This window comes from Panthera pardus, unplaced genomic scaffold, assembly GCF_024362965.1.
Source record: "Panthera pardus isolate Hobbes unplaced genomic scaffold, ASM2436296v1 HiC_scaffold_17, whole genome shotgun sequence".
NCBI classification, from domain to species: Eukaryota; Metazoa; Chordata; class Mammalia; order Carnivora; family Felidae; genus Panthera; species Panthera pardus.
In genome coordinates this window covers 132556033-132569371 of record NW_026526732.1, presented here as the reverse complement: position 1 = coordinate 132569371, position 13339 = coordinate 132556033, and the positions used below count along the sequence as shown (strand labels likewise).

At 36.0% G+C, this 13339-nt stretch overlaps 1 protein-coding gene across 3 annotated transcripts in view; it reads right to left on the bottom strand.

Moving 5' to 3' along the window:
- Positions 1 to 13339, bottom strand: part of GMDS (GDP-mannose 4,6-dehydratase) — a 624172-nt gene that overhangs the window by 478977 nt on the left and 131856 nt on the right. The window lies entirely within an intron of this gene.

Sequence of the window (13339 nt, the reverse complement as noted above, 5' to 3'; positions counted from 1 at the left end):
ATTAAAACCACCAGCAGATTTTCTTCTGACTCGACATAAATATTCTGTTTTATAGACTTATGTAGAGAAGAGAAATTGTTTAACATATTCCTTTTCCTCTCAATCTTATGATTTACACACAATTACACAGTTTTTAAATACCCAACATGCAAACTAAATCAGATAAGAGGGCTGAACAATTCAGACTAGAACAGACCAACAGAAATGTAAGAATAATGAGTAATGTTACAAATCAATCAATGAGAAAACAGCTTAATAGAAAAAGCATTTACAATAAGAGGAATAATTTTACAGTAGTCTGGAAAGCCCTACAAAATATGAAGTTTTGTTTTGGTGCTGGTGTTAGTGTTGTCATTTTGAAGCAGGCAACACTATACTTTTCACCTTTCATAATTCCTCTTTGGAATAAAATTTAAAACGCTTTGTGTTCTACCATGGCTACATACAATGTTTCAAAAAAAAAAAAAAAAAAAGGCAGAGGTGAAAGTGCTAGAGATCCATGGGGGCTGGGAGGGCTGTGATTATTCAGAAAGCTGATGTGAAACAGACCTGATCGGGCCTGAACCCTGTCAATAAGGTCTTGTTCTTCTCACCCAGGGCCCTTCTCAAACTTTCCAACCACACTGGAACATTCTGAACCAGCAGGGCACTCACTTCCTCCTGACTTCCTTGCCAGGTCTCTCAAGTGATAGGGCCTGGGCTGCACAATGAGTGGGAAATGGAGCAGAGCAAAGGCTCTTGGTCTCTGGCCTAGGCAGCCCAGCTGGCCTCCCCTTGTCCTCTTCCCAGGACCCTGAGGGGACTCCACAGGGAGACACAGTATCTAAACAGGCAGGCGTCAGCCAAGCCAACAAGATCATTTTTTCTGCCTCCTCTAGAAGAACAGGGTTGTTGGAGAAGGCTTCAATCAGACTAATGACTGAAATGTCATGGCAACTGAGAACCTATGACCAACATTAAAAATTCTGATTCTTAATCCCCCAGAAAACAAGGAACTAAATGAACTAAATTTCCAACTCACTTGCTATGAACACAATTAATTTGGTACAAATTCCAGCCTGGGTTCAATCCTTGTTATAGAAAACTTTTTAATTGGAGAGACAATGTCCCATTTGTGACTCTTTTACACTTAATTTTGCACAAATTAAGGTAATTAAGGGTTTCCATTTTGTATTAAATGCTATACAGATCTGAGTAATCACCATGGCTATAACATTTTCAAGACACAAAAACATTTCTATCTTATTCTTGCAAGAACTCAGCCTGGAAAGCAAGAGCCACTACATCTTAGGTAAGTGAAGCATGTGAAGATAGCCATTTTGCCTAATATCACACTACAGAGGCAAAGCCAGGACTAGAATCCAAATCTCCTGTAATTTTGACCTAGAAAACAACCTTCTTCCTCACCCTCCTACACCTGGGATCTACGAAAACATGTCAAAACCTAACAAAATAATGAAAGACCATAATGGGTTTACTTTTAAATCAAATTAATTTAGTCATTTTCCATTACACAGTGCTTTATGGATTAATCAGTGCTTCTAGTTTGATTAAGTAAACTAATTTTAGAACATTCCAGAGCTCAGAGGAAGGAGACCATACACAGCACCTGAGATTTCTCAGGTTTTGTTTGGGTGTATGCTCCACACAGGAAACAGTATAATGTTGTTTGAAGATGGACTTGGATTGGCTGTGGATGTATTTACTGTTTGGGGCTCTAGAGCCAAGGAGGCGGGGCCAATGACCAAGGACCAAAAGTGCCAGATTTAGGTGTGCCTGATGCCTATAGTCCCTATACTTGGGTATCTCTGGTTTTTTACCTTTCATGGAGTATTCAGAAATATTTTAGATAAACACCCATAAAAATAAAGAGTAATTGCAAAAATTAACCCAATCCTATCTTGTTTTTAAATTTTTTTTAATGTTTATTTTTGTGAGAGACAGAGAGACAGACAGAACATGAGTGGGGGGAAGGGCAGAAAGATGGAGACACAGAATCCGAAGCAGGCTCCAGGCTCTGAGCTGTCAGCACAGAGCCCAACGCAGGATTCCAAAGTTGGATGAGCCAAAGTCAGATGCTTAACCAGCTGAGCCACCCCGGCGCCTCTAATTCAATCCTATTTTGACTGTAGCATTAAAATTCCCTAAAATTTCACAACTATAAAAAGCTGAAGGAAGTAAAGAAAGCTAACCCCTTCTCCCAATGGCCACCGAAGGCTATATTAAGCACCGACTGATCCTCTAATCTAGCCCACACCCAAGCACGTATGTGCCAGGCAGTCTACCTTCCTACAGAGGAGACTAGCATTTCTCTTTTCTCTTCAAACATGGATGCACTTATAGTACAGAAGAACAAATGAAAAGGACACTTTCTTGTATGCAATTTGAGAAGCGGTTCCTCTGAACTGCATGCTAAATTATACTGTGAGTTTCTGCCTAAGAACCAATTGGCAGCTTCTTTGAACAGAATAAGTAGTATTGGGCTAAAGAATTCATGCCACTAACACATGAACTTCTTTGTTTAGACCATCTCAAGCATTAGGAAATAGAATATCCCTTCTGGAAGGAGAGAGAACACCAATTTATGCTGCCCTTTATGTTCTTTAATTCTACAAATTCTAATTACACTAAAATAAGCATCTTTTCAGCTAATAGCAATTACAATATCAAAGTAATCTGTACCTCCCCATAAAAGAAATGCAAACAGCTCAATGATTAATGGAAGATGCAGTTTAGAATTAGAATGAAAACTTCCAATGGGAAGATTAGCCACATAATATGAAGAATGCAGAAGCAGAATATACTTGAAAAGTATTTTTACTTGGCTCATGTTTGTAACACAAATCACTGCATAAAATCTTTGTCAAACTCACAGAATTCAAAAGACCATAGGGATTAATTAATCCAACTCTCTCATTTTACAGGTCAGGAAATTGAGATTCAAAACAGTTAAATGTTTAATGTAGAGTCACACAGTACGGAAGCAGCAAAATCTACACGCAAAAAATAGAAAGAAAGAAAAAAAAAACAGTCTTCAACTCCCAGGCCTCAGAATTTTTCACTAAAAACTACTGCAAAAAAATGTAGGGGCACCTGGGTGACTCAGTCAGTTAAGCATCCAACTCTTGATTTCAGCTCAGGTAATGACCTCATGGTTGTGAGATTGAACCCTGCTTCCAGCTCTGTGCTGACAGCGTGGAGTCGGCTTGGGATTCTCTCTCTCTCTCTCTCTCTCTCTCTCTCTCTCTCTCTCTCTCTGCCCCTCCCCCACTCACACGTGTGTGTGTGTGTGTGTGTGTGTGTGTGTGTGTGTGTGTCACAAAAAAATCTAAAAAGAAGAGAATGGACTAATGTCTACAGTTGAGAACCAAGTAAAATACACTAATGCACTTCCAAGTGAAGAACAAGAATACAGCCAACAATTATCAGTGGAGTGAAAACTAACAGTGGTAGACAGGAAACGAGGATATTATCAATATTTAAAACATAAATAATTCCCAATTCCCATAGTCTTTTATTTTTTTTAAACATTTATTTATTTATTTTTGAGAGAGAATACAAGCTGGGGAGGGGCAGAGAGAGAAAAAGAGAGAGAGATACAGGATCTTGGGCAGGCTCTCAGCTCTGAGATGTCAGCTCAGAGCCTCATGTGGGGCTTGAACTCACGGACCGCGAGATCATAACCTGAGCCCAAGCCAACCTGAGCTACCCAAGTAGTCTTTCAAAATTAACAATTATTTCTCCATAAAAGCCACTGCCACAGAAAAACAGACTTTCACTTTTTGTGATTTACTTCCTGTTAGAGAGGAGCACTGTAATCTAGAAACGCTATCAACAAACTCTGAACAATAAAAAATTTATTGTGCCCAGCAGCTAAGATATTCTTCCTGTAACCACCCACCCATTCCCTCTGACTATTTGCCAGGGAAAGAGCCCTTCAAACAGGTGTGAAGTGCTTACACATACACTTCATACATATATATACATATACAGCAGCTCTGTTGCCAAACACAAGACTTTCCAGTAAACCATCATGAACTAGGTTAAAAGCAACATTTTAAAAAGCCAGATATCTCCAATAATCCTACATATGACTGTAATGTTAAGTCTTGTGTCCATGGTAAATTTTTTAAAAAAGATTTGCTGAAGAAAAAATATCACAAAGAAAAAAAATGACCTAAAAGGTTAATTTTACAAACATTTTTTTTCCAATTTGACAGGTTAAAAATGATGTTTTTCTTTTCATTTTTTGGCTAGTACTAAGACTGAAGAGTTTTTTGTTTGTGATCATATATACTATTTCTTCTAGGAACTATCTATTCTTATTTTTTCTATTTTTTATCCACTTTTCTAGTAGGCTGTATTTTGCCAATTGATTTGTTCTTGTTAGTATCTAGAACACATATAAAATTAATTTTCCTCTCTAATATAAACTACTCAAAAAAGTATTTTGAAACAGAGTAACTGATTTGCAGTGTTAGAACTCCCATAATTAGCTGGTTTAAAATACATGTTCTTTTCAAATTGCAAATGATTGTTGCACGTTCTTGGTTTAATGACCAAAGAAGAATGCAAACACCAAAATATGAATTCCAGCTAAATTTGCACAACCCAGCATTTGTAATATTGTTAACTTCAACATAGTAAAATAAATTTCTGTAATTAGACAAATGCTTTAAGGAAAATGGGATTAAAGGGTTAACAAAAGAAGGTAGAAAGGAAACAATTATTAATAAGGTATAGAAAGACAATTTTTAACTACATAATTAGAATTACAACACACACACACACACACACACACACACACACACAGTCCCAGAAATGTTTTAAAAAGCCTCGAAAGGAAATATAAAGGCATTTTTTAACAGCCTAAAGTGTGTTTGGGTGTACATAATACGTAGACACATCAAGAATGAGCCAAACTTTCATCTCTACATGAATATAAGTATGCCCAAAGAATACTGTATCCCACTGACTAGCTTTCCTTTTTTTAATGGGTAAGCTCCTTTAGTTTGAACCTCTGTGTTTTTCTCTCTCCCACTCTCCTATTCTTCACTAATGCTGAAGTTTTATCCTTCAGAGATTAAAAAAAAAAGTCTTCACATGACTTACTATTACTACAAATAATATTAATAACAATAGTAAGTGCTTATATACCACTTAGATAAGATATGCAAGACATGCACTAAATGTTTTACATTCATTAACTTTTAAATATTCACAATAACCCTATGTAGTTGGCACTATTATTATCCCCATTTTACAAATAAGCAAACTGAGGTGAGCTGAGACCAAGTAACCTGCCCAAGATGTCAGTAAACAGAAAAAGAATTTGAAATATATATGTAATCTACACACACACACACACACACACACACACACACACACACACACGTAATGAATTATTTATGACAATTTGTTTTACTAACAGGATCAATTACCCCATAATGATGGACAGATGTTTTAACATAAAATTTGGTCACTAAACAATTTATTAACAATATGAACTGTCCCAGATTAGTGAATATCAAACATCCACTTGGGCCATAGGTGTTATGGAATAAAGGACAGGAAGGAAATAAGAGATTTAGTCCATGCCCTATTGCTCTGAGAAGTATCTGGGAAGCCAGGCATTTCCTGACCTAGATAGGATTATGCTCCAACACTGGCTCAGACCTCCACATTTCACATATATCAGCAAACACACACGTGGACAGATTGAGAACAGTAACCAGGTAACCTGTGCAGCTAATCAAAATGTTCTGCTATCAGTGAACACCAGTAGATGCATGAGTCATAGACAGAGGGCGGCAAGGCTGTACAGATAAAAGAAAAGCTATGAAATACTACCATATTGACCTTTTCTATACTGGATGGCAGACTTCCCTGGAGAAATAAATCATCACACTTGAGCATGAAATCAAGGTTGGGGGGCGGAGGAAATACAAGAAACATATCCCTGTCAAAATCCTTCTAAATATCTACCTAACTGGCCATTCAGTGCTGGTGTGAATTAACTCCTTTCAAGTTTAGAACAATATACTAACTGAAAGTTTTTATAACTCAGCATTCCAAATACATTGATAAAGATTTGGATAGATCTGTAGGGAAGTTAATAATAAATCACCAGTAAACTTCATGCTTAAATAATAACTTCTTTGTAGTAAATATATATATACAGATTCTGAAAACAGAGTTCCTCTCTTTCCTTTTCCCTTTCTCATTATCTCTCAAAGTGACAGTCTATACAATTAAAGCCTGTTTCTTTGCAAAGTATACGCTTATGTAGTTCTATTCATCCAAGTGATTTATACAGGAAAGGATTTTTTACAGGTACTCAAAACTAAAACAGTGCTATACTTTGTCCAGTGTTCAAGTCCATGCTTAATGAAAAACTTTAAATTTCTTTGTACTGAAAAGAGAAGAATTATGAAATTTTAGTATTTACCTGATTTATTAACACTTCCTTATACATTTCTTTTTATAATTTGTGTCCTGGCTAAGGGAGGAAGACGAAACAAATGTCCTTTTGTTTACAGCTTTAAAAAGGTCATAAATAACAAAAGAATACACATATATTGATGTCTCTATCTTTCCCCATCTTACTGCAAATTCATTTAACAGGTTGTTACTAAAATGTCACTGTTGGTAACAAGCAGAGTTTAACTATTTACAAATGTTCTTTTAACCTAATTTCTTTCAGGGTTAAGTTATTGGCACAATCTAGTTAAGACTGTTTCTAAAATATATACTATGACAGAAATGTCACTTACAGGCTCCCTGATGCATTTCAGACCTGCTCTGCAACCATGGAATATCCATCACCCTGGAGATATTGTAAATCACTGAAGAAAGATACAAAATATGAACTGTGATTTACTGTGATTTACATAACTTGAAATCACTGAAACAGATAAAATTCAAGCATATGTACCCAGGTATAAATGGAGAAATTTGTAAGCATCTACCCCGAAAGCTGCATATCATAAAACTAATAAAGCTAACTAACTTTAAGAGCCAGAGGACAAAGAACAAAGTATTGTAGGAATGACCGTAAATCACAGAGGTCCTACCATGAACAATGTTGATTCCCCTGGATTGTCCGGTCTGTGGGTAGGTTCAGTCCATTCAGTTTGTGGGCTAGGAAATCTCTCCATTTACTTGTTAAGTTGTGCTAATATTGTGCTTTGGGCTCTACCACCCAAAGAAGTTATTAAAAACCATTTGGGGGGGAGGGGGAATCACATATTTAAAAATATGTGCCTCCACTGTGCTTGCAACTCTCTCTCCAGTGTCACTGCCTTTTAGGCTACACAATCTAGGGTGTTTCTAGATATTTCAGCCCTAACATAGAAACAGAGGGGATAAGGGGCAACTGGGTGGCACAATTGGTTATGCGTCTGACTTTGGCTCAGGTCATGATCTTACAGTTTGTGGGTTCGAGCCCCACATTGGGCTCTGTGCTGACAGCTCGGAGGCTGGAGTCTGCTTCCTATTCTGTATCTCCCTCTCTCTCTGCCCCTTTCCTGCTTGCACTCTCCTTCTGTCTCTCAAAAATAATAAATAAATGTTCGAAATAAATTATTAAAAAAACAGAGGGATAAAAGGAACGCTGTGAGATACTGAGATGACAGTTTGAATTTCTTCAGCACTTACGCTTTAAGTCGTTTTTATCCTGTTGTTTTGCTTTCTCTTACTAACAGCAGTGGAGCTTAGTTCTTATTCAACCCTACAATTTTTAAAATCTTGACTTAATACGACAAAAAACATTATCAAAATTGCACTCGAACGAAGACCAGAGTTTTGTAAGGGCACACAGGGGCAAGAGTAGGAGGAGGAGTGGAAATTCTCTAGGTGAAAATCAACTCCCCACCTTGCTTACAGCAGCACCAAACTCCAACTTCCCAACATTTCCAGAGTCTTAGACTGAAAACCAGGTGTCTCTAGTTCAGTCTTACCTGATCAGATGCACCTTTTGGTCTAATCTTATAATACTTAAATGTCTAACTATTGATTTGTTTCCCAGCTAGTCTCTCACCTAATGTTTATGACTTTGGGGGTATTTGACTATATTTTATAGATTTAGGTTGTACATTTGAAACAATTGAGAGGCTTTTTTTGTACCACAACTCTATGCTTAAAAATCCCATAAGCAATCACGTTTTAATTGATGTGGTTAACTCAACCTTATGTTGTGTTATGTTTTTCAAGATATGTATTATTATTTCTATCAAAATAATAATAATGTATATTTCTAGGATTCCTATGGTTGCTAAGCACTCTAAGATATTTTTCCCACTTATATCTCTCACACCATCCTAGTAATGCAACTGATATTATCCCCCTCTTTTTCCTGATTAGAAAACTGAGGTTCAGAAAGCTTAAATCCCAAGGTACCTGGGTGGCTCAGCTGGTTAAGCATCCAACTCTTGATTTCTGCTCAAGTCATGATCTCATGGTTCATGGGACCTTGCCCTATGTCAGGTGCTGCTTGGGATTCTCTCTCTCTCTCTCTCTCTCTCTCTCTCTCTCTGCGCCTTCCCCCACCTCTCTCTTTCTCTCAATAAATAAACATTAAAAAAAAAATAATAAAGCTTAAATCCCTTGTTCAAGGTCACAGAGCTAGTTAGAGAACATGGCAGAATATGAAACCAATTTGTCTAATCCTAACTACAGTGTTATTTCCTGAATAATTCTACTTCAATCAAAATAAAAGTGTTTCAACAAAAACAAGATTCTAATAATGTCAGTTTTTTTAAAGGTTTTCAATGTATATAAAAATATATATAAAAACTCAAAGCTTACTGAAATACAATTTTCAAAGTAAGTACCAATTACTTTTGCAATAATCCATGATTATGAATGTTTAAATAACTCCCTTTCAAGTATACTAAACAAAATATTCGTGTGTGTGTGTGTGTGTGTGTGTGTGATTGTATGCATGCACATGTTCACAGACTCAAAGAGATTTCTATGCCATTATCCTGAAGATGAAAAAAAAAAAAAAAATCCACAGGTCCATACATGGAATATTAAAAGCAGATCCTGGGGCAATCAATCCACTGTCCTTTAAAAAAGGACTACACGGTATGACATGGCAAATAAAAATAAGGATAAGATGGGGCACCTGGGTGGCTCAGTCAGTTAGGTATCAGAGTCTTGATTTCAGCTCAGGTCATGATCTCATGGTTCATGAGCTTGAGCCCCATGTAGGGCTCTGTGTGCTGACAGCACAGAACCTACTTGGGATTCTCTCTCTCCCTCTTTTACTGCCCCTCCCCTGCTCATGCTGTGCTCTCTCTCTCTCTCTCTCTCTCAAAATAAATATATAAACCTAAAAATAAGAAGGATAAGATATATTTCTTATCCCTAAGGCATTTATAATCTAGTGAGAGGACAAGGAATCAATACAACAACAACAATATATCATCATCATCATATTAGTGATCATATTAATGCTAACATTCATTCACTGTATACCTATGATGGGTTAGGCCAGCAATATATTCTGAGCCATATGTGTAACTTTAAATTTTCTAGTAGCCAAATTTTAAAAAGTTCAAAATAGGCAAAACTTAATTTTAAAAAATTTATTTAACCCAATATATCCAGAATGTTATATCAATACATTAAGAGAAAATTATTAATGAGATGTTATACATTCTTTTTTGTATTAAATTTTTCAAAATCTGTTATTTGACACAACACATCTCAATTCAAACTTAAATTTTCTTCAGAAGCACTTGATCTGTATCTAGATTTCATAAAATTGAACAACTGGTCATATCAAATCTTCTGAAAATTTAATACCAAAAAAAAAAAATAATTTCCCTTTAATAACCATTATATACACTGGTACAACTGATTCAGTTTGTTTTGTTTTGTTTTGCTTTGTTTTAAGAAAAACTGATTTGACTTTGGAGCAAAAGGCTATCAGTTTAAAATCCGTATCTGTTCAAGTTAACTCAGTCTTAAGTATTAACACTGAATCCAAATGAGTATTTGCATACATCGGAAAGCAACTCTCATAGTGTTCTTCCAATTTCTTTCTGGTTTTTATAGCCAGTTTATGTAATCCTATTAAGAGTTTAAATCTTCTACATATTGATTCATGTTAGAAAAACGTATAACTTCATTATTTATTTGTATTATAAAGATTTTCAATTTCAACATGAATTCTCACACCTCCCTAGCTAGGTCAAAAATAAACTTTTCCTTTCCTTACAGCTTCAAATTTAACTCATTCATAAGCAGTGTGGTAAAACTGAGAAAACATAAATCACACTGCCATGTTTTCTTTATAATTATCTGGCAAGCATCCCTTTCATTTCAAGAAAGAAAAGAAAATCTTATATTGGAGTAAATATTTCAGCAATCTTTGTAAAACTCATTCATGACTCCACCAATGAATGCTGGCCAAGAGCGCAAGATCACAGCCTTGTCTGTTATTTCCTTCAACAGGTCTATGAACTGGCAATGATTCATATATTTGAATGTATAGATTGAAAAATTTTAACCAGTTATCTATGACACATTTTAAGTTTATTTATTTATTTTTGAGAGAGACAGAAAGAGACCACAAGCTGGGGAGGGACAGAGAGCAAGGGGGAGAGAGAGAGAGAATCCCAGGCAGGCTCCATGCTGTCAGCACAGAGCCCCACGTGGGGCTCAATCTCACCAATTGTGAGACCATGACCTGAGCCAAAATCAAGAGTTGAACGTTTAACCAACTGAACCACCCAGGTGCCCCTATGACACTTTTTAGAGTCTGCTTCAGAATATAGTGAAAAGAAGCAATAAAAGAAATATCAGTCTCTTATTTTAAAATTCATAAATGCAGATATTTCACCTAACATAGCTGAAGTGATAGAAACCTGTTGAATAGAAATTAATTTTTTTATATCCATCTGAAATTCTTCTCGGACATACAGAACATTCAAAAATATCTATGCTACAAATTTGGTATTTCTCACTATAAATTTATATCATTTCTTTGTAAATTTTTAAATCCTTTGAGAAAAAGGATATCTAAAGTAGTAACTAGGCAGTGACCCTGCAGCTTGTTGAAAGATAAAGAAAAGCACTTGAAATTTTTCAAATTTCAAATAAACTAATCTTTGATAGTTAGAAAGACCTTGTATTCTATAGGCAACTGGTGATTTAATTGAATATCATTAAAATTGTGTATATACATTGTTGTATTTTCTCATAATTTTCTAATAAAACTTCAGTAACAAATAACTTATTTTCCCACCTCTCCAACTAAAATTGTTTTCCTCTTTTGTGCATTAATCTAAGCCATTTTATAAGTGTCTGAAGTGACAAGCGCTCATCCTACCAAAATTTTAAATGTACTGGATATTTAATTCAGATTTCAGGCAACTAAATGCATTAATTCTTTTTTGATCATCATTGAGAGGAAACTTCTAATCAAATCTTAATCTCTTAATATTACCCAGTTTATTTTCCTTAAATTTTTTAACACAACAGTTTTTCTGTTTTGCTCTGGCAGAGCAAATTGCAAATTAATCACAGAATTTCCAGTCTCTTTATGTCTTCATTGCTCTGATCATAGTACTAGTTTCTATGTCTGCACTCAATTCTGCAGCAGTAAATGCCTTTGATTTGAATTCTAAAATTGGTTTATATGATTTTAATTGGAAAAATTACATTTTAATTAAAATTATAAACATTTCAATTTAATTACCAATGATGAGGTACATGTATCACTAAGTCCTGCTGTCTGAATAAAATACTCAAATAAATGCAATACAATGTTAGATAGAACACAGAAAAAAAATCATTCCAAGTGAATAAATTAGGTGACATCAACAAAATCAGTGGTGTGTTTAAGTGTGAAATACACCAGTTAAACTGAAATGTAATCCTAACCAAAACAAGACAGTTGTGTTTAACAAAAATCTATTTTATATCGCTTCCATTTAAAAAATTCATTTCCTCAGTCCTATTATCCACATCCTAATTGTTCAATAGCCACATATGGCTTATGGCTACAATTTTGGACAGTGTAGTGATAAGCTGTGTTTTCAGCAGTTTACATTTATTAACTTATGTAATTCCCAAAACAACTCCTTAAAGCATTTACTCTAATTATCCCCCATTACAGACAATGAAACTTAGGCAGAAGCAATTAAGTAACTTACCCAAAATCATACAGCTATTAACCGGGGAAGGGAGGCTGGGATTTAGACCCAGACAGTCTGACTCCAGAGATTCTTGCCCACTATCCCACACTGTTCAAAGTTCAACAAAGGCACAGAGTTTAATGAGAGATGACACAAGAGTGCAAGGTGTTTTAAAAATATAAACCAAACTACTTAGCAATTAGAAGTAGGGAGCGAAGACAGATAGGAAGGCATTGTGAAAAGGAGAAAAGATGAGCTTCAAGATAAATATTTGATGAAAAGGAAAACCAATTTGGCGTAAGAAGGAGTGGCTAAGAAGTGTGTCCTAAATGGATAAAAGATGATCAACTGTGGTAGGTAAATAATGGCCCCCCAAAGCATAGCCCCGTCCTAATGATTGCATTGTATGAATGTTGTTATCTTATATCAAAACAGTCTTTGCAAATGTGATCAAGATCTCGAAATGTGGAGATTATTTTGGATAGCCCTAAATCCAGTTGCAAGCATCCCTCTAAGAGGGAAGCACAGAGAGATTTCACAGACAGAAGATGAGGAGGCCGTGTGACCACAGAAACAGACCGAAGTGATGCAGCCACAAGTCAAGGAATGCTAGCAGCGGCCAGAAGCCAGAAGAGCAAGGAATTGATTCTCTTCTAGAACCTCAAGAGGGAGCATAGCCCTACCCACACCTAATTTTGGATTTCTGGCCTCCAAAACTGTGAGAGGATAAATCTGTTGTTTTAGGCCACCCAGTCTGCAATTTGCTGCAGCAGCCCTAGGAAGTTACTTCAGGACTTCTCAAAACCTTCAGCAAATGTACCTTGTGAATGAGCAAGAGGGGAAACTTGGAAGCGGTGTTTCCCAATTTTTTAATGACAGAATCCCTACTGCCTCTGAAGGAGGGATGGTGGTGAAAGAGAGAGATCCTGTTCACCTCTGGCAAGCCCAGTGTTCTACTAACAAGGTCTAGGAAATGCTGACCCAAAACACATTCTGGAAGGGATATAATTTAGCCAAGTTAAGTCTGAACTATATTCAAACAACAATACAAAAAAATTAAAGGTTTTTGAGAAATGTTATAAAAAGCCAACTCTTAAGGGTGAGGAAATTATGAAGCTGGGTTCCAGGTGACTTCCAAGTGGTAGAATTCATGGCTTTGGGGGACAGAACATGTAACCAGTTGAGCTAACCAT